We start from the raw sequence: 26955 nt of genomic DNA on the forward strand, positions 1-26955 counted from the left end.
GATAAGACCTAAGTCCAGCCTCTGGTTTCAAATCAAGTTTCAAGCTTGAATCTCCATGACCTCCTCCTATACTTGAGTAGATCACAGAGGTCTCCACTCAGTGATTGTCCCTCTATTATTGTATCTTCACAATGACTTCTTTCTTACCCGTTTAATCAGCATGTATTCTATCTCTTCAAGTTTCAGTGCCTGGTTTCTGTTTTTAAATTCTCTTCTGGGTATCTCTCCCTTGAGTATCAGTAGCCTAAGACAATCCTCGGACTATCAACATGAGGCCATCTTGGGTGACATGTTCACTGTGATGTCCTAAACACCCTCAAACTTCTCAGTTGTCCTGGCATCTTACATGCACACAGCATTTCAGAGCGATCTCATACCAGTCTGACTACTCATGCTTTCCAGCTAGAATAGTTTTCCATTTTCTAGATTTCTTGTTGGTTTCTAACTTTATCCTTGAACTTTTAAACGTCTAGTACATTCTCTCTAGACACTAGTTTCTTTACTTTAAGTTTATCCTGGGTTTTAGCTGTTACATTTTGTAGATATGGCCAAATGTGTAGACTTTCCCCAGAGAAAGTCCTCGAGTCCCTCCCAAGTTGAAGTTGCCCAGCCAATCCTCTGATGTGCAATGATCATGTCATCTCGTGCAGTCCGACAATTCCACCTATGCAGGTCACATCACTTCCTTCATTTTGTATTTAGAGAAGTGTACCAGATGTGTCATAGACTGCAATATTTTCATGTTTATTTCCTTGTGCGTATCTATAAGGTATGCTCACAATTTCCATTTATTTTTGATCTCTGTCTGCACCATACGATTAAATCTATCTTTCCTAATGTTACTAATCTGATCAGCACCCATCATTGACTCCATGAATCCCAGGTCGTCCACTAGGAACGTGGACACTTACACACCAGAACAGATGGCTGGACCTGAATTTTACTTTTGGACCCATCTGTTGCCTGAACTTGGGGAGAAGCTGCCCTGCGTTGATTATTCGTGAAGGTAATTAGTAGTAACCTCACTCATGGTAACATTTTCCCTTGCTTCATGAGCTTAGCACGGAACACGTTCTCTTCGTTGTATTCCTCTTAATCTATTTGCTATGGTCTACCTTTGTGTATCATCATTAAGCATTTGGAAGAGATTAACAATCCTTGGAAGTTCATCTTCTCTAACGTCTTTCAGCCTCAAACGCTTCATGGTGCAAATCTGCATGCCTTTTTGGAAGAGTATTGATTATGTGTTTTGAAAACATATGTGAGGAAGTTGGCTGAAAATTGAAACATTACACATATTTAAAGAATAATAAACATGCCAGAGCTGAGGATGTGAATCAAACAACTAACAATCCCTACAGAATTAAAGTAAAGCAGTCCTTAGACGTAATCTACTCTAACGATCAAGTTCGAGCCTTCCCAAATTCACAAAAGAGACATGAAAATATCTTACCTGGAGAGAAGAATTCATCAGGTTTGTCTAATTTGTCTCAGAAACATTATGTCCATAAGTTGGTTGGCTGGACAACCTAGCATTTGGAGTTTCTGATCTCAGAATGTCAAACCAACCGAGATGATGATGTGTTCTCAGTGCTCAGTTGGATCTAGGCTAGGGTAGCAAAGATTCCTTCTAGTGAACAATGGGAATTCAAAGACAATACATAACAATCACAAAAGCACTCATGCATCGGCCTACAGAACATATGGTGATTAAAGAAATACAAAATTAATAACTTGGAATGAAGGAGAATGGACTGATAAGCATACCTATGAGAGAGAGCTGAGAAAGAAAAAGACGATTGATGTGGATTAAGGATTGAAAATAGTCTTTTTGTCAGAGTTGTTGGTATTTGCATAGGATGCAGGCATTCAGCCTGGGTTTTCTAGTCATATTAGTTCACGTTGTCTGTTAAATTTGTCAACAAAACAATAGCTTTAAATGATGACCAGTTTTGTCCAATGCCTCATGAGGTTTCTGTAGGTAATCTGAACATAATAGTTGGAAACAAATGGTTTATATACATAAAACTCATAAAAATGAGTACAATAACTTTCATGATCAGTATACTTGTTGAAAAAAAACAGCATCAAAATTCTTTTTGGTAACAATCTTGAGTTATGCCAAGTTAAGTTAAATGATAAAAATCTGAATATCTGGGTTGTTTTTGGATTGGATGTAACACTGAAACATTATTAATAAACATATCTAAGTTATCTACTTTTGGCTTCTTATTGAAGAGGCTAAAAGCGTTTGGGTGTATAAAAAGCATGCCTTGTGTTTTATTGTAAAGTGGCGTGTTTCTAAAGTTATGAAGTGTTTAGAATGCTGATATAAAAGTCGATTCATAACTGTTTGCCTTTTTAGTGTTTACTACGTCTGTTAAGGGTTAAAAGTTCTAATTAACCTATGGAATTAAAGCTACTGGAAATTACTAAGGAAAAGAGCTCATATTCAAGGAAGTTAACGTCTACGCTTTCAGTAAAAACGGTATAAAGAATGGAAATATTTTTGTTTGATGGGTTAAGAAAGATAAATGCGTCCTAATGTACTAGAAAGGAAAAAAGAAAGAGTTTGGGACAAAATCTGAAACCAAGAAAGAAAGTTTTAGAAGGTTTGTGAAGGAGAAATTCTGAAAGGAGTTTTATGCCTGGTCACGTAGACTAAAGTAAGTTCAATTAAGTGAATGAGTTTGAATGTTAAAAATAAGTAGGTGCAGAAATTCAAATTTGGTTTTCTTTAAAAGGATAAATATTCTTGAACCTTTGATCTGCTCTTGATAAGGAGGTAATGAAAGCTGTTCCTTTGAGTAAGTCTACCCAAGAGACAAATCTGTTTTGTGAAAATAATGACTGAGGTCAGTCTTAAGATTTTTGACTCTTTCTGTTATCACTGAACATTGTTTCACAGTGAGTATTGTTTCCTATTTGAAGAAGCATTTTAAAAACTTTTTATATGTTTTAACAAGCTTCTCTCTCAAAAATATTCAAATCCTGAATGAAGTCTTTCTTTTAACCTGGTAGACAGAAGAATGATTACTCTGAGGATTTTCAGAGGGCCCCTGAGACTTCTCAAAGAAATTTGCTCTCTCTTCCTATAAGGAAGAAAATACTAAACTAATTAGGCTTATTTGGTCTATTAAATTACATGGGAAACATTGGGAAATAAGTGATGATACATCTTCTTAAGTGGTATTAGATGGGTAAATGTTATTAATATAGATGTCTTAAAATTATATAGCATTCCTAGAATTCTGATCTGTCCTGGTTATCAGTCATAAGTCCAATTATTATCTGGAAGTGTTATATGTCACAGGAGTAGCCAAGTTTCTTTGTCAATTGCCCTTTTGATTCCTTTGCAAATTTGCAGTTAGTTCTTGTTTTACTCTGCTGCTTTTTTCTTGAGCAAATATGTTTCATCTTCCGAGAAATTTCTGGAAAGGATTGTGACACAGAGGATCTAATCTACAGATTTCTGATAAACTTACAGATTGTAAAACTAAACTGATTAAGAAATTACAGAATTCTAACAGAAACTAAGCTCCTCGATCTGCTGACAGAAGATTCAGCTCAAGACTTGATTATACAGGACTGTGTGAACTGATGAGGATGATTATAATTTTTTAGGACTTCTGTTTGAAATATTGTTGAGTTTTGATGTGTTGTTTTGTTTTCTCATAATGAGGGATATCTTTTTCTCTTTTCTCTTATGCTAACTTTGACTTACAGCAATTTGGTGAAATTATACCTTTATGAGCAAAACTGAAACTTTTATATTTTTCTTCCTATCTTATCCCTCCGGAACTGGGAAACACTTTGTGACTGAGTATAGTTATTTGGTGACAATATTTGTATAATTTCCATAAGAATCTGTTCTCCTTATAACAGGACACATTGGTTATACTACCAAGGCTTTGACTGGAATGTCATATTTGAAACATACAGGCTCAGATATGACAAGACAGCATTTCAGGAACAAAGATTGGACTTTCTGGAATACAGCCACTTGGAAACATGGGCCTGGTACCTTGTTTACAGAGATTCTGGCAATCTCACCCGGTAAGTAAGGAAGCTTGCTTATCTGACAGGTGTAAGAAACCTCCAAATATTTTGGGGGAACTCAAGGAGAACTCCACTCAGATCTGTAAGTACTGCAGGCAAAATCTGATGACAAGTCCTTGGCTTGGCTTTTCTGGCCTCGAGAGGCCTTCACAGTTCAATCTGAGATTCGTCAGAAAAAATTCTAGCAAAGGAGATTTTAAAAAGCCTGTAGGAGAAATTACTATTCTTGCTGCTGATATGTAAATAATTGGAGAAAGTTGTCTTGAAACTGCACTTTATTTCAAAACCAGTTAATCCTAATTTGGCTATCTTTTGTAAAAATTAGGGTGATTTAAGAGACAAAAATTATGTTTCTGTAAAAGCTATAATAGGCATTCCTGGATACTAGATTCTAGCTGTTTTCTTTGGCAAGATTCATCTATTACTAATCGTAATGTCTACTTGTTGCCATCTATGTCTGACACCTGGGAGTTCCCTGGCCATCATCAAACATTTTCCTTCAATACTACTGCCCAAATGCTAACTAGATTTGCCTTGTCATAGGTGGATCCTAAACAACAAGTTCCAAATGTAAAGTCCCCAACTTATTGATACGCATAGGATGGACAATATCAAATTTGGGATGAATATATTTGGTTCACTCCTACTCGTGGTCAACTCAGTCAAAGGTCACTCTCTGTTGGGAACAAACCAATCATGATTGTGATACATAACCTATTAACACCTGACCGATGGGAAAAATTCGCTGTTCTACGTGTTCTCATATCATAGGCTTAAAAAAATACTGATTGGTTTGGGACTGACTAGGATAGATGGCCCCGCACACATTGGTTAGCCCCTAATTGTGCTCAGTGGCTATGTGGCTCCAATTTACAGCCTTGGCTGCCACCTGGATGGATTGGATGATGCACCCTAGGCTTTATCTGGATGCAAGGTACAACAAGATTTGCTATATCTCCTCCTGCTAAGCTACCCAACTTGCAGCAACGCTGAACCAGCTGTGTCTTCCACTGGTGTGACCATCTTTCCTCGATTTTCCTTCCCTCATTAGGCATCCAAAATGTCGTCTTGCACAGGGAAGTCCTAAACAAATTTATTATGAAGGCATTACATGACACTCAATATAGCACTTCACTGCTCAATTTAGAAGTATCCCAAATGTGAAAGGCAGTCCTCCAAATCCAAATGGCACTGGATGTCTTGACAGCAGCACAAGAGCAGCACTGTGCCATTATAAAAACTGAATGTTGTGTCCATATTCTTGACTACCATCAAAATATTTCTGGCTTCCTATCCCCACCACCAAATTAAATCCATGTCTTATCAACCCTAACTCTAAACGATTGGTTGAAATCCTAGTCCGGATCAGTTTTCTGTACTACTTCAAAACCTTATTCATTGGGTTAAACATACTGCTTGTATTTCTTATGATAATTTGTTATCTGTTTTGTTGTTTGTCTTCCGCATGTCAAAAATGTTTCACCTCGTGGACCACCTCTCGTCAAATGATTCTCTTGTCTCCAGAGGCTCTGTATACCTTGTCAGCCTTGAACACCATGGGTGAAGCCTTACGGTCCACTGAACTTCCTACCTGTGCCTATGGTCCCATTTAGGGACAGCTCTATGACCTTGTACAGCCAGAAGTAGTCACAGAAGACAGACCATCGTCCATATCCCCAAAGATTTCCGGTCCAAATGGGTTCAGGGGGGTTTATGATGTGGATTAAGCCGGGCCCAGCTAGAGAAACCCAAGGTGACCTGGCCTACATGCCAAACTATGTGACCATCTGGATTTCTTTATGGTATGAATTAGGGCTGAGAAGCCAGGAAGAGAAGCCCAGGGCATCATCACGTACATGCTGATCTATATTGCCAGATTTGTATCTAAAGTTATATGACTGCACAATAACCAGACCCATTCTGCACTGAAATCATTTAAAGATATTTTACATCATCATTTCTTTTTCCAGTAAAAGTAAGTCATGTACCCATGCCTTATAAAATTCGCTGTAACCCTTAACTCAGGGCAACAGCAGGAGCTCTGACTGCCCATGGGTCCTGTCCCCATGCTATCCCGTACTATTCTCTAAATAAAAGAGCACCAATGCCAGACCTTTAGATTCCAAGAAATCTTTCATTCGAGTCTTCAGCACGCCGAGCCCCTATCAACGATTATACCATGGAAAAGAAAAAATGGTTCAAGAAAATGGAAGGCACACAGAAATCCCACCTGAATAATGCACAATGAAAGACGTCAATTTTGGACATACTCTGAACGTTCTAAAATCAGAGAAAGTCACAACTCCAAAAACTGCATTGAACGTCAAACCTAGGTTAACTGGGAAGGGTGAGTTACAAGACTGCTAAAATCGGGCTCTGAAAACCTGTGTAGATGAAGTTTGCTGGAATAGCAGACTGACAAATCATCTGACATCACAGTGGAGAAGAAAAACAAACTGGGCTCATCTACACAGCGCCAGAGTTGGGCTCAAGTAGCATATACAAGTCACATTCCACTCAACTGCAGGTTGACAATGAAACATGAAAGGTGCCACCAGTGGCCCAGTGGTGAAGTCGGCATGTTCTGGGTCGGCAGCCCGGGGCCGGACACGTGGTATCCTGGGTGTGAACCTCCGCACTGCTGGTCCAGCCGTTTTCCAGCAGGCGTCCGAGATAGTGTTGAGGCAGCTGGGAAGTGATGTCAGACAGCATCACTCTTCCTCAGAAAATACAGCAGCATCGCCTGCAGATGTGAGCACACACATAAACATATGCCAAAACAAGATCAATGAACAGTTGCAAAGAACAGAAAAAATGAACCTCAAAAAAAAAATGCCAGTAAGAACAAAAAGATTTCTAGTAATAAGCTTAGCCAAACAGCTGCAAGCTATGGAAACCGAAAGCTAGCTAAGCTTTGTGGAAAGAAATTCCAGAAGACACAAGCAAACGGAAGGGTATTCCGTGCTCTAGGAATGTAAGAAGTAAAACACTTGATACTTCCGTAATGGATAAAGCAATCTCTGGATTCCATGCAATCCCAGTCAAAGTTGCAGAATCTTTCCCACAGAAATAGAAGAGAGAATCCTAAAGTCTCTATCCAGTGAAAAGGGACGCTGAATACCCAAAGGAATCCTAAGGGAAACAAGCAAAGCAGGACGTATCACACTTTGTGATTTCAACATGTAGGATCAAGTGCTAGGTACCGAAACGGTACAGTTTGGTCTCAAAAACAGGCAAACAGACCAATGGAACAGAATCCAGAGCCCAGAGTTCAACTCACTCATATATGCACAGCACATTTGCAATGAGGAAGGCAAGAGGAGACAGTGGAGAAAGGAGAGACTAACAGAAACAGTGCTGGGAATACTGCAGAGCCACATGTAACACAATGAGAGTAGACCATGATGTTACACCAGACACACACACCTTCTCAAAATGGATTAAAGCCTTCAACAGAAGTCTTGAAACCGTGAAACTTCCTGGAGGAAACACAGGCAGCCTGCTCTTTGCCATCTGGCTTAGCCGCCTATTTGGAAGAAGCATGTGTGACTGGGCAAGGGCAACAAATGAAACAAGAAACAAACGGGATACCATCCAATGCAGAACCTTCTGTCCAGCCAAGGAAACCATCTACTCAATGCAAAGACAGCACAACAACAGGGAGAGGATGTTTCAAACCACACATCGGAGAAGGGCTGAATAGCCAAAACATCCAATGGCCACACACGTCTCCACAAGAGCAAAAACAACAAGCCCATTAAAACCTGGGCAAAAGATGGAAACAGAAATTTACCCCAAGAAGATAGAAGGTTGGGAAATAGCTATATAAACACATGTTCATCATCGTTAAGTCTAATGCCAATGCAAATCCAAACGGCAATGAGATAGCTCACTGTGGTCAGAATGGCTACAAGGAACAAGACAGGAAACAACAAGTGTTGGAGAGGAGGTGGAGAGAAGGGTAGAGTCCTGCAGAGCTTGTGGGAGTGTAAACCAGTGCGGGCACTACGTAAAGCCATGTGACATTACCTCAAAAATTTCAGAATCCATCTACCATATGATCCAGCTATTCCTCTCTGGCGTGTTTATCCAAAGACCTTGGAATCACTAAGGCATGGAGATCCCTGCACTGCTTTGTTCACCACAGCCTTACTCCCGATATCCAAGACTTGGAATCCTCCCTGGTGCCCATCAAGGGCTCTTGGAGAAGGAAGATGGGCTATATCCACACAATGGCATAGCACTCATCTGTAGGAAAGTGTGCAGTCCAGCCATTTGTGACACCAGAATGGCTCCTGTGGGTATGAAGGTGACTGAAACAATCCCCAGGGAGAAAGTCAAATACCATAGGATCTCACTTACAAGGAGAAGGTTAAAACAAGGAGCAACAAACAGGTAGCATGTGACAGGGGATTCGTGGTTCCCAGAGGTAACGGGTGGCAGGGGATGGAGGGAGAAACAGTTGATTAGGCACAAGTGTGTGGTGTGGGCCTGTAATTAAGCTTAGAGTGGTCAAGATGACGTAGCATACACAGAAGTATAAATCTATGAGGATGTAAATCTGAAAGTTATAGGATGTTATAATGCAGGGTTCCAGAAACCAGTTCACATAAAATCAAATCTCCATAAAGGAAAGCAGGTATATGGCATAAAAATTGCAGGCTGAAAGAGTTTAAAGAAGATGGGCTTCCATGGATTGATAATCACCTTCAAATGCTTAATGATGCTACAGAATGGTAGACAATTGCAAAGAGATGAAGAGGAACACTACCAAGAGAACACGTTCCATGCTAAGCTCATGAGGGAACGGAAAATGTAGCTGTCTATGATGTTACTACTAATAACCTTTACGAATAATCAAAGCAGGCCAACATCTTCCAAAGTTCAGTACAAAGGTTGGTTCAAAAGTCCTATTCAGGGTCAGCCCAGTGGTGTAACGGGTAAGTGCCCATGTTCTGCTTGGGCGGCCTGGGCTTTGCTGGCCGGCATCACAGGTCCGGATCAGATTAGGAGCATTTGGAAATATAGATTTCAAGGTATGATGCAGACAGAGATCATGCAGATGTAGAAATTGTGAGGATACCTTATGAATACACACCAGAAAAAGAACCATGAGAATATCACAATCTATGAACGCATCGGGTACACTTCCCCACAGGATGAAGGAAGTAAAACATGTGACCAGCCAAGGTGGAATTGCCAGAGTGCTATGAGATGACACGATCATTGTGCATCAGAGGATTGCTGGGAACATAAAGTTGGCAGGGACTCCGGGACTTTCTCTGGGGAAAGTCCACACATTTGGCCACATCCACAAATGATAAGAGATAAATCCCAGGACGATCTTAAAGGAAAGAAACCAGTGTCTAGAAGGAATGTAGTAGACCTTTCAAGGTTCGAGGATAAAGTTAGAAACTGACAACAAGTCCAGAAAAAGGAAAACTGTCCTACCTGGAAAGGGAGAGTAGTCAGACTGGTATGAGATCACTCTGAGCCACTGTGTGCATGGAGGTTGTCAGGGCAACTTAGAATTCTGAGGGTGTTTATGACATCATGGTGACCATGTCACCCAAGTTGGCTGAGGTTTCCAGCCCGAGGATAGGCCTAGGACAGTATATTCAAGTGACAGTTACCCAGAAACAGCTTTTCCAAACAGAATCCTGGCACAGAATCTTGAAGCGATCAAAGAGACACTGATTCAAGAGTTGAGAAAGGAATCATTGGGAAGAAGCAATACTAGAGGGGCAAGCACTGAGAGGAGAACAGTGTCATCTACTCAAGTAGATGGGGAGACTGTGCTGATTCAAGCTTGAAACTTGTTTAGAAAAAAGAGGCCAGACCTGGGGCTTATCAGACCTACGTTGTCCTTCTGCCTTATTCATAATCCAAAGTCAAGAATGATCACTTGAGGACATTGAAGAGAAGAATCAAGACCTCCTTTTCTAGGCCCCTAGCATCCTGAAGACAAGTCTCTCTTTCCATAGCTCTGGCTTCACAGGGGTCCACTGGGTACATGCCAATGTGTCTCAAGAGATCTCATTGAAGCCTGGAAGGAATGGATCTCTGCCATGGTTGGGTGTGTTTCTTGCTTTGGAAAGGCTCTAGATGTGTGCTAAAAAGCACCCTTTTCCAGTGGGCTTCGTTCCTTGGTGATAGCAGCCATCCCAGGCTAGAGTGCTCAGTTGGGATCAATGAGATTCTCTCCCCCATCTCTTATCTTAGATGGAGTATTGATTATGTGTTTCGAACTACATGTAAGGAGGTTGGCTGAAAAAGTAGAACATTTCCATTATATTTAAAGAAAAATAAACATGCCACAGCTGAGGATGTAACTCAAACAAATAAAAAAAACCCTGTAGAAATAAAGTAAGAAACGATCTACACGTAATCTAGTGGAGCGTTCTGGGATGAGGGGTGAAGTACGAAACCACCCAAATCCAGAAAAGGGATGGAAGGATCTCTCCCCTGGAGAGAGGAATTCATCAGATTCATCTAATTTGTCTCGAAACCCTTGGGTCCTTGAAGGTGGTTGCCAGGACAACATGGAGTTTCTCATCTCACAATGTCAAACGAACCAAGATGACCACATGTACTCAGTGCCCAGTTGCACCTAGGCTAGCATAGCAAAGATTACTTCAAGTTACCAATAGAAATTCAAAGATAACACCCAACAATCACAAAAGCACTCACACACCAGCCTACAGAACATACAGTGATTAAAGAAATACAAAATTCCTAACTTGGAATGAAGGAGAATGCAATCATAAGCATGTCAAAGGGAGATAGCTCAGAAGGACCATGACAATTAGACTATGGAAAAGAAAACATGGTCCCAGAATATGGAAGGCCAACAGAAATCACACCTCAATAACCCACAGTAAAAGACGTAAGTCTTTAGACAGACTCTGCTTGAATGTTGGGAAGTCTGAGAAAGTGACAACCCCAAAACCTGCAGTGAAGGTCAAACCTGGGCTAACTGGGAAGGGGGAGTTCTCCGACTGCTCCAAACGGGCTCTGAAACCGTGTGTCCATGAAGCTTGCTGGGACAGCAGAGACAAAACTCTGACAAATCCTCTGACATCACAGTGCACCAGAAAAACAACCTGGCCTAGTCGACACAGGGCCAGAGTTGGGCTCAAGTAGCATATTTAAGTCACATTCCACTCAACTACAGGTTGGCAATGGAACATGTAAAGGGCCGGCCAGTGTTGCAGGGGTGAAGTCCACGTGTTCTTGGTCGGCCGGCCACGGTCAGGAGCGTGGAATCCTGGGGTGATCTTCCTCATGGTGGTTACAGCCATCTGGGGCAGGCGTCCGAGGTAGTGTAGAGGCAGTTGGGTAACGACGTTAGACAGTGCCACTCATCCTCAGCAAGTACAGCAGCATTGTCAGCAGATGTGAGCATAGCAATAAACGTTTGCCAAAACAGAACCAATTAAAAGGTGCAAAGAATAGAAATAATGAACCTCAAAAAGGGAAGCATGCCAGTAGGAGAAATAAGATATCTAAGACTATGCTTCGCCAAACAGATGCAAGCTATATAAACCAAAACCTGGCAAAGCTTTGCGGAAAGAAATTCCAGAAGACCTAAGGAAACGGAAGGCTATTTCATGCTCTTCGAATGGAAGAACTAATACACTTGAAACGTCCATACCCCATAAAGCAATCTGTGGATTCCATGCAATCCCAGTCCAAGTTGCAGCAATGTTTCTCACAGAAATAGAGAGAGGATAGTAAAGCCTCTATCCAGCAGCAAAGGAATCTGAATACCCAAAGGAATCCTGAGGAAAACGAACAAAGCATGACATATCACACTGTCTGATTTCCTCATGTCGGACGGAGCGCAATGAACCGAAATGGCACAGTCTGGGTCCAAAAACAGGCACACAGACACATGGAACAGAATCGAGAGCCCAGAGGTCAACTTACGTACATATGGACAACCCATTTTCGACAATAGAACCAAGAGGAGACAGCGGAGAAAGGAGAGTCTCAACAAGCACCGGTGCATGGAAGACTGCACAGCCACATGCAACACAATGAGAGTAGACCATGATGTTACACCAGGCACACACACCACCTCGAAATGGATTAAAGCCTTGAATGGAAGACTTGAAACCGTGCATCTTCTAGGAGACAACCCAGGCAGCTTGCTCTTTGACATCTGGCTTAGCCACCTATTTGGAAGAAGCATGTTTGACTAGTCAAGGGCAACAAAGGAAACAAGAAACAAACGGGACTTCATACACTGCAGAAGCTTCTGCCCAGACAAGGAAACCATCGACTCAGTGCAACGTCAGCACAACAACTGGGAGAGGATGTTTTCAAAACACACATCAGAGAAGGGGTTAAGAGCCAAAAGATCCAATGACCTCATACGTCTCCAAAAGAGAAAACGCAATAAGCCCACTAAAACCTGGGCAGAAGATGCAAACAGAGATTTCTCCCCAGAAGATAGAAAGATGGCCAATAGGCTGTATGAAAACATGTTCCTCATCAGGAAGTCCCATGCCAGTGCAAATCCAAACTTCAATGAGATAGCAGCTTACTGTGGTCACAATGGCCCTAAGTAACAAGCCAGGAAACAAGTGTCTGAGAGGAGGTGGAGAGAAGTGAAGCCTCCAGCACTGCTGGTGGTAGTGTAAACCGATGCTGCCACTCCACAAAGCAGTGTGGACTTGCCTCAGAAATTTAAGATTCCATCTACCATATGATCCAGCTCTTCCTCGGTGGTGTACTTATCCAAAGAACTTGGAAACACCAATGCATAGAGATCCCTGCACCGCTGTGTTCACCACGGCCTTGCTCCTGATATCCAAGACTTGGAAGCTGCCCTGGCGCCCATCAAGGGACCAATGGAGAAGGAAGATGGGCTATAGCGACACAAGGGCATACTACTCAGCTATAAGTAAGGATGTAATCCAGCCCTTTGTGACCTCCAGAATGGCTCCTGAGGGTCTTATGGGAAGTGAAACCAGTCACAGGGAGAAAGTCAAATCCCGTAGGTTCTCATTTACAAGGAGAACAGAAAAACATGGGCTAATGTACAGGTACCAGGGGACAGTGGATTGGTGGTTCCCAAGGGGACTGGGGGGCTGAGGGAGGGTGAAAGAGATGATTAGCTACAAGCATTTGGTTCAGGCCTGTAATGAGACTTCCGGAGGGGAGGATGATATAACCTACACAGAAGTCTAAATCTCTGGGGGTGGAAATCTGAAAGCTACAGGATGTTATAATGCAGGGTTACAACAATAAACTAACATAAATTCCAAAATCCAGAAAGGCGTGCGGACTTACGGCATAAAGCTTTGGAGTCTGAAAGAGATGAGAGAAGATGAACTTCCAAGTATTGACAATCACCTCCAAATGCTTAATAGTGCTACAGAAAGGTAGACCATTGCAACGAGATGATGAGGAATACTACCAAGAGAACATGTTCCGTGCTAATCTCACTCACCAACGGAAAATGTTCCCGTCCATGATGTTGCTAGTAATTCCATTCACCCATAATCAAAGGAGGATAACATCTTCCCAAGTTCAGGCCAATGATTGGCCCAAAAGTCCAATTCAGGGCCGGCCCTGTGGTGTATGGGGTAAGTGCCCACGTTCCGCTTGGGAGGCCCGGGCTTCAGTGGTTCGCATCATGGGTGGGGATCAGATTAGTAGCAATCGGAAATGTAGATTTCATGGTATGGTGTGGACAGAGACCATAAAGAAGTAGAAATTGTGAGGATGTGTTAGCAATATGCACCAGAAAAAGAAACATGAGTGTACTACAATGTGTGAACGCAGCTGGTACACTTGCCAAATGAAGAAGGAAGGAAAACTTGTAACCTGCCAAGGTGGACTTGTGAGACTGCTATGAGATGAAACGATCATTGCGCATCAGAGGATTGCCTGGGCAACCTCAACTTGGGAAGTACTCCAGGTCTTTCTATAGGGAAGGTCCACCCATTTGGTCATAGCCACAAATTATGAGAGATGACCTAGGATAATCTTAAAGGAAAGAAACCAGTGTCTAGAGAGAATGTAGTACACCTTTCAAAGTTGGAGGATAAAGTTGGAAACCGACAAGAAATCCAGAAAAAGGAAAACTATCCTGCCTGGAAAAGGTGCGTGGTCAGACTTGTATGAGATGGCTCTGAAACATGGTGTGCAGGGAGGTTGTCAGGACAAGTTGTAACTTTGAGGGTGTTTATGATATCACGGTGAACATGTCACCCAAGATTGCCGCATATTTCCAGTCGGAGCGTTGGACTAGGCTAGGATATTCAAGTGAGAGATACCCAGAGACAGCTGTTACAAACAGAAACTGGGCACAGAATCTTGAAGAGATCAAAGAGACTATGATCCAAGGGATAAGAAAGGAATCATTGGGAAGAAGCGATAATAGAGGGACAAGCACCAAGAGGGGAACATTGTCATCTACTCAAGTAGATGGGGAGACCATGCTGATTCAAGCTTGAAACTTGATTGGAAGCAAGAGGCCAGACTTGGGGCTTATCAGACCGACATTGTCCTTCTGACTTAATCTTAATCCAAAGTCAAGAATGAAGTCTTCAGGACATCAAAGAGGAGAATCCATGCCTCCTTTCCTGGGCCCTAGCATTCTTTGAGGAGAAGTCTCCCTTTCCATAGCTCTGGCATCACGGGGGCCCACTGGGTAGACGGTTATGTCTCACAAGAGTACTCTTTGAAGCCCTGAAGGCGTGGGCACCTGTCATGCTTGGGGTATGTCTCCTTGTTTGGAAGGGCTCCAGAAGTGTGCTGAAATGCACCCTTTTCCAGAGGGCTTCATTCCTTTGTGAAGGCTGCCCTCCCAGGCTAGATTGCTCCATTGGACTCTAATGAAGTTCTCTCCCCATATCTCTGACCCTAGAAGGAGTATTGATTATGTGTTTTGACACCTTATGTAAGGAGTTGGTGGAAAATTAGAACATCACAGTGACATTTAAAGAAAACTACACATGCCAGATCTGAGGATGTAAATCAAACAAATAAACCCTATAGAAATAAAGCAAGGCAGTATCTGGACGTAAGCTAGTGGAATGTTCAAGGATCAGGGCTCAAGTTAGAAACTTCCCAAATCCAGAAAAGAGACAGAAAAATCTGTTGCCTGGAGAGAGGACTTCATCAGATTTGTCTAATTTGTCTCGGAAACATCATTTACGTGAAGGTGGTTGCCAGGACACCCATGAATCTGGAGTTTCTGATCTCAGAATGTCAAACCATCCAAGAGGACCTGGTGTTCTCGGTGCTCAGTTTGGCCTAGGCTAGGATAGCAGAGATTCCTTCAAGTGACAGATGGAAATTCCAAGACAACACCCAACAATCACGAAAGGACTCACACCTCGGCCTACAGAAAATATGGTGATTAAAAAAATACAAAATTAATAACTTGGAATGAAGGAGAATGGCTTCATAAGCATATGTAGGGGAGATAGCTGAGAAAGACCATGATGATTAGACTATGGAAATGAAACCAAGGTCCCAGAATATGGAAGGCAAACTGAAATCACACCTGAATAATCCACTGTGAAATATGTCATTCATTAGACAGACTCTGCTGGAATGTTTGAAAGTCCGAGGAATTCACAATCCCAAATACTGCAGCGAAGGTCAAAGCTGGGCTACCTGGGAAGGGTGAGTTACGAGTTTGCTCCAAGTGGGCTTTGAAAGCTGGTGTCCATGAAGCTTGGTGGGACAGCAGAGACACAATTCTGACAGATCCTCTGACATCACACTGGACCAGATAAACAAGCTGGCCTCATCTACACAGGGCCAGAGTTGGTCTCAAGTAGCATACTCGAGTCACCTTCCACTCAACTGCAGGCTGTCAATGGAACATGAAAGGGGCTGGCCAGTGGTGCAGCGGTGACGTCCACGCACTCTGGTTTCGGCAGCCAGTGGTGGCAGCATAGAATCCTGGCGTGAACCTCCTCACAGCTGGTCCAGCCATTCTGGGACAGGCGTCCGAGGTAGTGTAGAGGCAGATGGGAAGAGACGTTAGACAGAGCCCTCTTCATCAGGAAATACAGGAGCATTGCCAACAGATGTGATCACAGCGATAAACTTCTGCCTAAACAGAAGCAATTAAAAGTTACAAATGATAGAAAAACTTACCCTCAAAAAAAAATAAAAGCATGCTTTAGAAGATTAAGGTATCTAGGAATAACCTGAGCCAAACAGGTGAAAGCTATGTAAACCGAGAAATAGCAAAGCTTTGAGGAAAGAAATTCTACAAGACACAAGGAACTGCAAGGGCATTCAGTGCTCTTGGAATGGAAGAAGTAACACATTTGAAACGTCCCTACTGGATAAAGCAATTTCTGTATTGCATGCAATCCCAGTCAACATTGCAGCAATCTTTCCCACAGAAATAGAAGAGGGAATCCTAATGTTTCTCTCCAGCAACAAAAGACCCTGAAGAACCAAAGGAATCCTGAGGAAAACAAAGAAATCATGACGTATCATCACAATGATTCCTTTCTTATCCCTTGAACCAGCGTCTCTTTGGTCTCTTCAAGATTCTGTGCCTGGTTTCTGTTTGTAAAAGCTGTTTCTGGGTATCTCTCACTTGACTATCCTAGCCTAGTCCAATGTTAGGACTGGAAACATGCGGCCATCTTGGGTGACATGTTCACCGCGATGTCATAAACACCCTCAGAATTCTAAGTTGTCCTGAAAATCTCCATGCACGCAGTGGTTCAGACCCATCTCATACCAGTCTGACTATTCCCCCTTTCCGGGTAGGATAGTTTTCCTTGTTCTTCATTTCTTGTCAGTTTCTACCTTTCTCCTCGAACTTTGAAAGGTCTACTATATTCCCTCTAGACACCAGTTTCTTCCCTTAAAGATCATCCCTGGTTTTATCTCTTATCTTTTGTGGATATGGCCAAATGGGTGGACTTTCCTTAGAGAATGTCCTGAAGTCCGTAAGAAGTTGATGTTGTCCAGGCAATCCCCTGATGCACAATGATCGTGTGATCTCCTAGTGGTGTGACAATTCCACCTTGGCAACTCACATGTTTTGTTTCCTTCATCATTTGGGCAAGTGTAGTTGACGCGTTCATAGATTGTAATATTCTCATGGTTCTTTTTCTGGTGAGTATTGATAAGGTCATCTCACACTTTCTACTTCTTTATGATCTCTGTGCCCACGAGACCATGAAATCTGGATTTCCTAATGCTAGTAATCTGATCCACACACGTGATGCTAGCCAATGAAGCGCCGGCCACTGACGCGGAACGTGGGCACTTACCTGCTGCAATACAGGGCAGGCCCTGAATTGGACTTTTGGACCAAACTTTGGCCTGAACTTGGGAAGATGTTGGCCTGCTTGGCTCATGCATGAAGGGAATCAGTAGTAACAACATGGAAGGTAGCATTTTCCGTTGGTTCATGAGTTTAGCATGGAACATGTTCTCTTCCTAGTATTCCGCTTCATCTCTTTGCAAAGGTCTACCTTTCTGTAGCATCATTAAGCATTTTGAGGTGATTACCAATCCTTGGAAGGTCATCCTCTGTAATCTGTTTCAGCCTCCAAAGCTTTAGGCCGTAAATCTGCACCCCTTTTTGGAGTTTTGATTTTATGTGAATTGGTGGCCGTAACCCTGCATTATAACCTCCTATATCTCTCACATTTACATCCTCACAGATTTAAAGTTCTGTGTAGGTTACATCATCTTCACCACCATAAGCCTAATTACAGGCCCTCACCACACACTTGTGCCTATTCAACTATGTCTCCCTCGGGGCCCAGGCTCCCATTCCCTCTGGGAACCACCGGTTCCATCTCACGTGATTCCAGCTTGTTTGTCCTTTTTTTTCTATATCTCTTTGTAACTTAGATCGCATGGTATTTGACCTTCTCCCTGGGCTTGTTTCAATTCCCCTCATACCCTCAGGAGCCATTCTGGTGGTCACAAATGACTGGACTGCATCCATTCCTACAGCTGAGTGCTATGCCATTGTGTGGATATAGCCCATCTTCCTTCTCCATTCGTCCCTTGATGGGCACCAGGGCGGCTTACAAGTCTTGTATCTCGGGAGTAAGGCTGTGGTGAACACAGTGGTGCATGGATCTCTATGCATTAGTGTTTCCAAGTTCTATGGATATACAAGCTGCCGAGGAATAGCTGGATCATATGGTAGAAATTTCTGAGGCAATTCCACACTGCTTTTCCTACTGGCTGCACCGGTTTACACTCCCACCAGTGGTGCAGGAGGCTTCCCTTGTCTCCACCTCCTCTCTGACACTTGTTGTTTCCTGTCTTGTTCCTTATAGCCATTCTGACCACAGGGAGCTGTTATCCCATTGCCGTTTGGATTTGCACTGGCCTGAGAATTTATCATGGTGAACATGTTTTCATACAGCTGTTGCCCATCTTTCTCTCTTTGGGAGAAATCTCTCTTTCCATCTTTTGCCCAGGTTTTACTGGGTTTGTTGTTTTTCCTCTTGTGGAGACGTGTGAGGTTATTGGATCGTTTGGCTATTCAGCCCTTCTCTGATGTGTGGTTTGCAAACATCCACTGCCAGTTGCTGTGCAGTCTTTGCATTGAGTTATGGTTTCCTTGGCTGGGCAGAACCTTCTGCGTTGGATAGAGTCCCGTTTGCTTCTTGTTTCCTTTCTTGCCCTTGCCCAGTCACACATGCTTCTTCCAAATAGGCAGCTAAGCCAGATGGTAAAGAGCACGCTGCCTGGGTTTTCTCCTAGAAGTTCCATGGACTGAAGTCTTCCATTCAAGGCTTTAATCCATTTCGAGGTGGTATGTGCCTCGTTTAACATCATGTCCTACTCTCATTTTGTTACCTGTGGTTGTGCAGTCTTCCAAGAAACATTTCTTCTCTAGACTTTCCTTTCTCCGCTGTCTTCTCTTGTCCCTCTGGTCGAAAATGAGCTGTCCATATTTGTGTGAGTAGACCTCTGTGCTCTTGATCGTGTTCTATTCGTCTGTGTGCTTGTTTTGGGGCCCAGACTGTGCTGTTTCAGTACCTAGTGCTTCATCCTTTATGGTGAAATCAGAAAGGGGGATACGTCCAGCTTTGTTCATTTTCCTCAGGATTCCGTTGGCTATTCAGTGTCCCTTATGCCTGGATAGAGACTTTAGGATTCTCTCTTCTATTTCTGTGGGAAAAATTACTACAACTTTGACTGGTATTGCATGGAATCCAGAGATTGTTTTATCTGTTATGAACTTTTCAAGTGTGTTAGTTCTTCCATTCCAAGAGCACGGTGTAGCCTTCCGTTTCCTTCTCTCTTCTGGAATTTATTTCCCAAAAGCTTTCTTCCCTTTCGTGTTACATAGCATGCACCCGTTTGGTTAAGGTCATTCATAGATATCTTATTCTTCTTACTGGTATGCTTCTGTTTTTGAGGTTCAGTATTTATGTTCTTTGCACCTTTTAATTGGTTCTGTTTTGGCAAGCGTTTATGGCTGTGCTCACATCTGCTGACACTGCAGCTGTATTTGCTAAAGAAGAGTGGCCCTGTCTAACGTTGCTTCCCACCTGCCTCTGCACTACCTCGGACGCCTGCCCCAGAATGGCTGGGCCAACGGTGAGGAGGCTCACCCCCAGGAATCCACGTGGCCTAGAGTGGGCTTCCGACCCAGAATGCACGGACTTCACTGCTACAACACGGGCTGGCCCCTTTCATGTTCCATTGACAACCTGCTGTTGAGTGAAATGTGAATTAAATATGCTACATAAGCCCAAATCTGGCCCTGTGTAGACTAGGCCTGGTTTTCTATCCGGTCCACTGTGATGTCAGAGGACTTGTCAGAATTTTGTCTCTGCTGTCCCAGCAAGCTTCAGGGACACAGGGTTTCAGAGCCCGCTTGGAGCAGTCTCGTAACTCACCCTTCCCAGTTAGCCCAGGTTTGACCTTCATTGCAAGTTTTGGGGTTGTGACCTTCTCGGTCTTTCCAACGTTCAAGCGTAGTCTGTCTAAAGACTGACGTATTGCACTGTGGATCATTCAGGTGTGATTTCTGTTGGGCTTCCATTTTCTGGGACCCTGTTTTCTTTTCCATAGTCTAATCGTCATGGTCTTTCTGAGGTATGTCCCTTCGAGATGCTTGTCAGTACATTCTCCTTCATTCCAAGTTAGGAATTTTGTATTTCTTTAATCACCATATGTTCTGTAGGCCTATGTGTGAGTGCTTTCGTGATTCCTGGGTGTCGTCTTTGAATTTCCATCGGTCACTTGAGGGAGTCTTTGCTCTCTTAGTCTAGGTGCAACTGAGCACTGAGTACGCGTGGTCATCTGGGTTCGTTTGACATTGTGAGATGAGAAACTCCAGGTACGACGTTCTCCTGGCAACAACCTTCAGGAACCCAATGCTTCTGAAACAAATTAGATGAATCTGATGAATTCCTCTGTCCAGGTGAGAGACCTTCTGTCTCTATTCTGGATTTGGGAAGTTTCAAACTTCACCCTTGATGCTTGAACTTTCCACTAGATTATGGCTAGATACTGGCTTACTTTGTTTCTACAGGTTTTGTTATGTGTTTGACTTACCTCCTCAGCTGTGGCGAGTTTATTTTTCTTTAAATATAATGGTAATGTTCTAATTTTCAGCAAACCTCCTTACGTGTGGTATCGAAACACGTAATCAATATTCCTTGTATGGCAAGAGAGGGTGGAGAGAATCTCATTGATCCCAACTGAACACTCTAGCCTGGGAGGGCAGCTTTCACAAAGGAACAAAGCCCTCTGGAAAAGGTGCTTTTCAGCACACTTGTAGAGCCCTTCCAAACCAAGCAACATACCCAAGCATGGCAGGGGGCCATTCTTTCCAGGCTTCAATGAGATCTCTTCTGACACATTGGCATGTACCCAGTGGGCCCCCGTGACTTGAGAGCTATGGAAAGGGAGACTTGTCTTCAAAGTTTGCTGAGGCCTAAGAAAGGTGGCCTCACTTCTTCTCTTCAATGTCCTCAAGTAATCATTCTTGACTTTGGGTTATGGGTAAGGCAGAAGGACAATGTAGGTCTGATAAGCCCCAGGTACGGCCTCTTTTCTCAAAACAAGTTTCAAGCTTGAATCAGCATGGCCTCCCCATCTACGTGTGTGGATGACAATGTTCTCCTCTGAGTGCTTGTCCCTCTATTATCGCTTCCTTTCAGTGATTCCTTTCTCTTCCCTTGAATACGCATCTGTTGGATCTCTTCAAGTTTCTGTGCCCGGTTTCTGTTTGGAAAAGCTGTTTCTGGGAATCTCTCACTTGAATATCCTAGCCTAGGCAAATCCTCGAGATGGAAACCTGGGACCATCTTGGGTGACATGGTCACCATGATGTCATAAACACCCTCAGAATTCTAAGTTGTGCTGAAAACCTCCATGCACACAGTGTTTAAGACCCATCTCATACCAGTCTGACTACTCTCCCTTTCCAGGTAGGACAGTTTTCCTTTTACGGGACTCCTTGTTGGTTTCTAACTTTCTCCTCTAACCTTGAAAGGTCTACTACATTCCTTCTAGACACTGGTTTCTTTCCTTTAAGATCGTCCTGGGATTTATCTCTTATCTTCTGTGGATGTGGCCAAATGTGTGGACTTTCCCCACAGAAAGTCCTGGAGTCCCTGCAAAGTTGAAGTTACCCAGGAAATCCTCTGATGAGCAATGATCATGTCATCTCATAGTAGTCTGGCAATTCCACCTTGGCAGGTCACATGTTTTCCTTCCTTCATCATTTGGGGAAGTGTACCTGATGCGTTCATAGATTGTAATATTCTCATGGTTCATTTGCTGGTGTGTATTCATAAGGTATCCTCACAATTTCTACTTCTTCATGATCTCTGTTGGCACCATACCTTGAAATCCATATTTCCTACTGCTCCTAATCTGATCCAGACCCGTGATGCCACCCTGCCAAGCCTAGGCCGCCCCAGTGAAACATGGGCACTTACCAGCTACACTACAGTGCTGGACCTGAATTGGACTTTTGGACCAACCTTTGGCTTGAACTTGGGAAGTTGTTGGCCTGCATTGATTATTCATAAGTGTAATTAGTAAAAACATCGTGGATGGTAACATTTTCCATTGGCTCATGAGTTTAGCACAGAACGTGCTGTGTTGGTTGTGTTCCTCTTCATCTCTTTGCAATGGTCTAATTTTCTGTAGCATCGTTAAGCATTTGGAGGTGATTATCAATCCTTGGAAGTTCATCTTCTCTAAATTCTTTCAGCCTGCAATCTTTATGCCATAAACCTGCTTGCATTTAAGGAGTTTTGATTTTAGGTGAATTGATTTCCCTAACTCTTCATTATAACATCCTATAGCTTTCAGATTTACATCCTCATAGATTTAGACTTCTGTGTATGGTACATCATCTTCCCCACTGTAAGCCTAATTACAGGCCCACACTACAAAATTGTGCCTAAACAACTCTTTCTCCCACAGTCCCCTGCCACCCGTTACATCTGGGAACCACCAATCCCATGTCATGTTCTACATGTTTGTTGGTCCCTATTTTAATCTTCTCCTTGTAAGTGAGATCCTATGGTGTTTGACATTCTCCCTGGGGGTTGTTTCAGTTCCCCTCATACCCGCAGGAGCCATTCTGGTGTCACAAATGGCTGGACTGCACCCTTTCTTACAGCTGAGTGCTAGGCCATTGTGTGGATATGGCCCACCTTCCTTCTCCATGGGTCCCTTGATGGGCACCAGAGGAACTTCCATGTCTTGCATATCGGGAGGAAGGCTGTGGTGAACACAGCGCTGCACGGATCTCTGTGCAGTAGTGTTCCCAATTTCTTTGGATAAACACACCGCAGAGGAATAGCTGGACCATATGGTAGATGTATTTTGAAATTTCTGAGGCAATTCCACAAGGCTATGCCTAGTGCCTTCACCGGTTTGCACTCCCACCAGCGGTGCAGAACTCTTCCCTTCTCTCCGCCTCTCCTCCGACACTTGTTGTTTCCTGTCTTGTTCTTTATAGCCATTCTGACCACAGTGAGCTGCTATCTCATTGCCGTTTGGATTTGCATTGGCCTTAGACTCAATGATGATGAACATGAGTTCATAAAGCTGTTGGCAACCTTTCTGTCTTCTTGGTGTAAATCTCTGTTTCCATCTTTTGCCCAGGTTTTAATGGGCTTGTTGTTTTTTCTCTTGTCGAGACGTGTGAGGTCATTGGATCTTTTGGCTATTCAGCCCTTCTCCGATGTGTGGTTTGAAATATTCTCTTCCTGCTGTTGTGCTGTCCTTGCATTGAGTCGACGGTTTCCTTGGCTGGACAGAACCCACTGCATTGAATGGAGTCCCGTTTGTTTCTTGTTTCCATTGTTGACCTTGACTAGTCACACATGCTTCTTCCAAATAGGCTGCTATGCCAGATGGCAAAGAGCAAGCTCCCTGGGTTTTATTCTAGAAGTTTCACGGTTTCAAGTCTTAAGTTGAAGGGTTTAATCCATTTCTAGGTGGGGTGTGTGCCTGGTGTAACATCATGGTCTACTCTCATTGTGTTACATGTGGCTGTGCAGGCTTCCCAGCACCGTTTCTTTTAAAGACTCACCTTTCTCCACTGTCTCCTCTTGCCTTCCTCGTTGCAATGAGTTGTTCATATATGGGTGAGTTGACCTCTGGGCTCTGGATTCTGTTCCATTGGTCTGTGTGCCTATTTTTGGGAGCAGGCTATGTTTCGGTACCTAGCTCTTCGTCCTACATGTTGGAATCAGAAAGTGTTTTACATCCTGCTTTGTTCGTCCTGCTTTTTTCCTCAGGATTCCTTTGGGTATTCAGGGTTCTTGTTGCTGTATAGAGACTTTAGGATTCTCTCTTCTATTTCTGTGGGATAGATTGCTGCAACTTTGACTGGGATTGCATGGAATCTAGAGATTGATTTATCCTTTACGGCCATTTCAGTTGTTTTAGTTCTTACATTCCTAGAGCATGGAATACCCTTCCGTTTGCTTGTGTCTTCTGGAATTGCTTTCGCCAAAGCTTTGCTACTTTTCGGTTTCCATTGCTTGCACCTGTTTGTCTAAGCTAATTCCTAGAAATCCTATTGTTCTTACGTGCATGTTTCTGAGGTTCAGTTTTTCTATCCTATGCAACTTTTCATTGGTTTTGTTTTGGCAGATGTTCATGGCTGTGCTCACATCTGCTGGCGATGATGCTGTACTTTCTGAGGAAGATTGACGCTGTCTGACGTTGCTTCCCATCTGCCTCTACACTACCTCAGACGCCTGCCCCAGAATGGCTGGACCAGCTGTGATGAGGTTCACCCCCAGGATTCCGCATGGCCTGCCCGGGTCTGCTGACCACAACATGCAGTGTTCACCACTACACCACTGGCCGGCACCTTTCATGTTCCATTGGCAACCTGCAGTTGAGTGGAATGTGACTTGAATGGGCTACTTGGGCCAAATGTGGCACTGTGTAGATGAGGCCAGTTTATTTTTCTTCTCCACTGTGATGTCAGAAGATTTGTCAGAATTCTGTCTCTGCTGTCCTGGCACACTTCATTGACACAGGTTTTCAGAGCCCGATGTTAGCAGTGTGATAACTCACCTTTACCAATTAGCCTAAGTTTGACATTTGCTCCAGTTTTTGTGAATGTGACCGCACAATAACCAGACCCCATCTGCACTGAAATCATGTTTTTGTGGATGTGACTTTCTCTGACTTTCGAACGTTCAGAGTATGACTAAAACTTAATTGTTTCATTGTGGATTATTCACATGTGATTTCTGTGTGCCTTCCATTTTCTGTGACCGTTTTCTCTTTTCCATGGTATAATTGTTGATATGGGCTCGGCAGCTGAAGACTCAAATATAAGATTTCTTGGACTCTCAAGGTCTGGCATTGGTGCTCTTTTATTTAGAGAATAGTACGGGATGGCATGGGGACAGGACCCATGGCAGTGAAAAGCTGCTGCTGCTCCCTGGGGATGGGACCCATGAGCAGTCAGAGCTCCTGCTGCATCCCTCAGTTGAGGGTTAGTGATAATTTTATAAGGACTGGGTACATGACTTGTTTTTACTGGAAAAAGAAATGATGTTCAATGTCTTTAAATGATTTCAGTGCAGATGGGGTCTGGTTATTGTGCGGTCATATAACTTTAGATACAGATCTGCCCATATATATTACCATGTAGGTTAGTATGCCCTGAGATGCTCTCCATGGGACAGCCCTAATTCATATCAACAAAAACTCCACCGGGTCATATAGATTGGCATGTAGGCCAGGTCACCTTGGGCTTTTCTAGCTGGAGCAGCCTCAATCCACGACATAAACCCCCTCGAACCCATTTGGACCAGAAATATTTGGGGATATGGACGATGTTCACTCTTCTGTAAATACTTCTGGCTGTACAATGTAGAGGTGTCCCTAAATGGGGCCATAGGCACAGGTAGAAGTTCAGTGGACCAGAAGTCTTCACCTGTGGAGTCCAAGGCTAAGTTATACAGAGCCCCTGGAGAGGAGAGAATCATTTGACGAGACGTGCTCCAAGAGGTGAAATATTTTGGCATGCAGAAGACAAACAACGAAACAGACAACAAACTACAAGTAGAAATACAAGCAGTATGTTTAACCCAATGAATAAGGTTTTGAAGTAGTGCAGAAACCTGGTACTGACTGGGAGTTCAACCAATCGTTTAGAGTTAGGGTTGGTCAGACATGGATTTAATTTGGTGGCTGGGATAGGAAGCCAGAAATATTTTGACGGTAGTCAAGAATATAGGCAAAACATTCACTTTTTATAAAGGCACAGGTGCCCCCTTGTGCTTCTGTCAAGACATCCAGTGCCATTTGGATTTGGAGAACTGTCTTACACATTTGGGATACTTCTAAATTGAGCAGCAAAATGCTATGTTGTGCCTCATTTAATGCCTTCCTACTGAATTTGATTAGGACTTCCATGTGCAAGACAGCATTTTCAATTCCTAATTGGTGAAGGATAATTGAGTAAAGATGGAAATACCAGTGGAAGACACAGCTGGTCCAGCACTGTTGCAGTTGGGTAGGTTAGCAGGAGGAGATATATTAAATGTAGTTCTACCTTGCATGCAGACAAAGCCTAGGGTGCATCATCCAATCCATCCAGGTGGCAGCCAAGGCCATAAAGTGGACCCACATTGACACTGAGGCCCATTAGGGGCTAACCAAAACGTGCTGGGCCGTCTATCCCAGTCAGTCCCAGACCAGTCAGTATTTTTTTTAAGGCTATGATACGAGAACACAAATAACAGGGAATTTTCCCCATAAGTCGAGTGCTATTAGGCCATGTATCACAGGTGTGATTGGTTTGTTCCCAACAGAGAATGATCTTTTACTGGGTTGACCACTAGTAGGAGTGAACCAAATATATTCATTCCAAATTTGATATGGTCCATCCTGTGTCTTGATAAGCTGGGGACTTTAAATTTGGAACATGTTGTTTAGGATCCACCTGTGACAAAGCAAATGTATTTAGTATTCGGGCAGTAGTATTGGAGGAAAATGTTTGATGGTGGCCAGGGAACTCCCAGGTGTCAGAGATAGATGGCCACAAGGAGACATTACGATTAGCAATAGATGAATCTTGTAAAAGAAAACAGTTAGAATCTAATATCCAGGAATACCTACTATAGCTTCTACATAAACGTACTTTTTCTCTCTTAAATCACCCTCATTTTTACAAAAGATAGCCAAATTAGGATGAACTGGTTTGCAAATAAAGTGTAGCTTCAATACAACTTGCTCCAATTATTTACATAAGAGGAACAAGAATAGTAATTGCTTATACAGGCTTTTTAAAATCTGCTTTGCTGGACTTTTTTATGAGGAATCTCAGATTCAACTGTGAAGGCGTTGCAAGGCCAGAAAAGCCAAGCCAAGGACTTGTCATCAGATTTGGCCTGCAGTACTTACAGATTTGAGTGGTGTTCTCTTTGAGGTCCC

The sequence above is a fragment of the Equus asinus genome, chromosome 1, assembly GCF_041296235.1.
Source record: "Equus asinus isolate D_3611 breed Donkey chromosome 1, EquAss-T2T_v2, whole genome shotgun sequence".
Classification (NCBI taxonomy): Eukaryota; Metazoa; Chordata; class Mammalia; order Perissodactyla; family Equidae; genus Equus; species Equus asinus.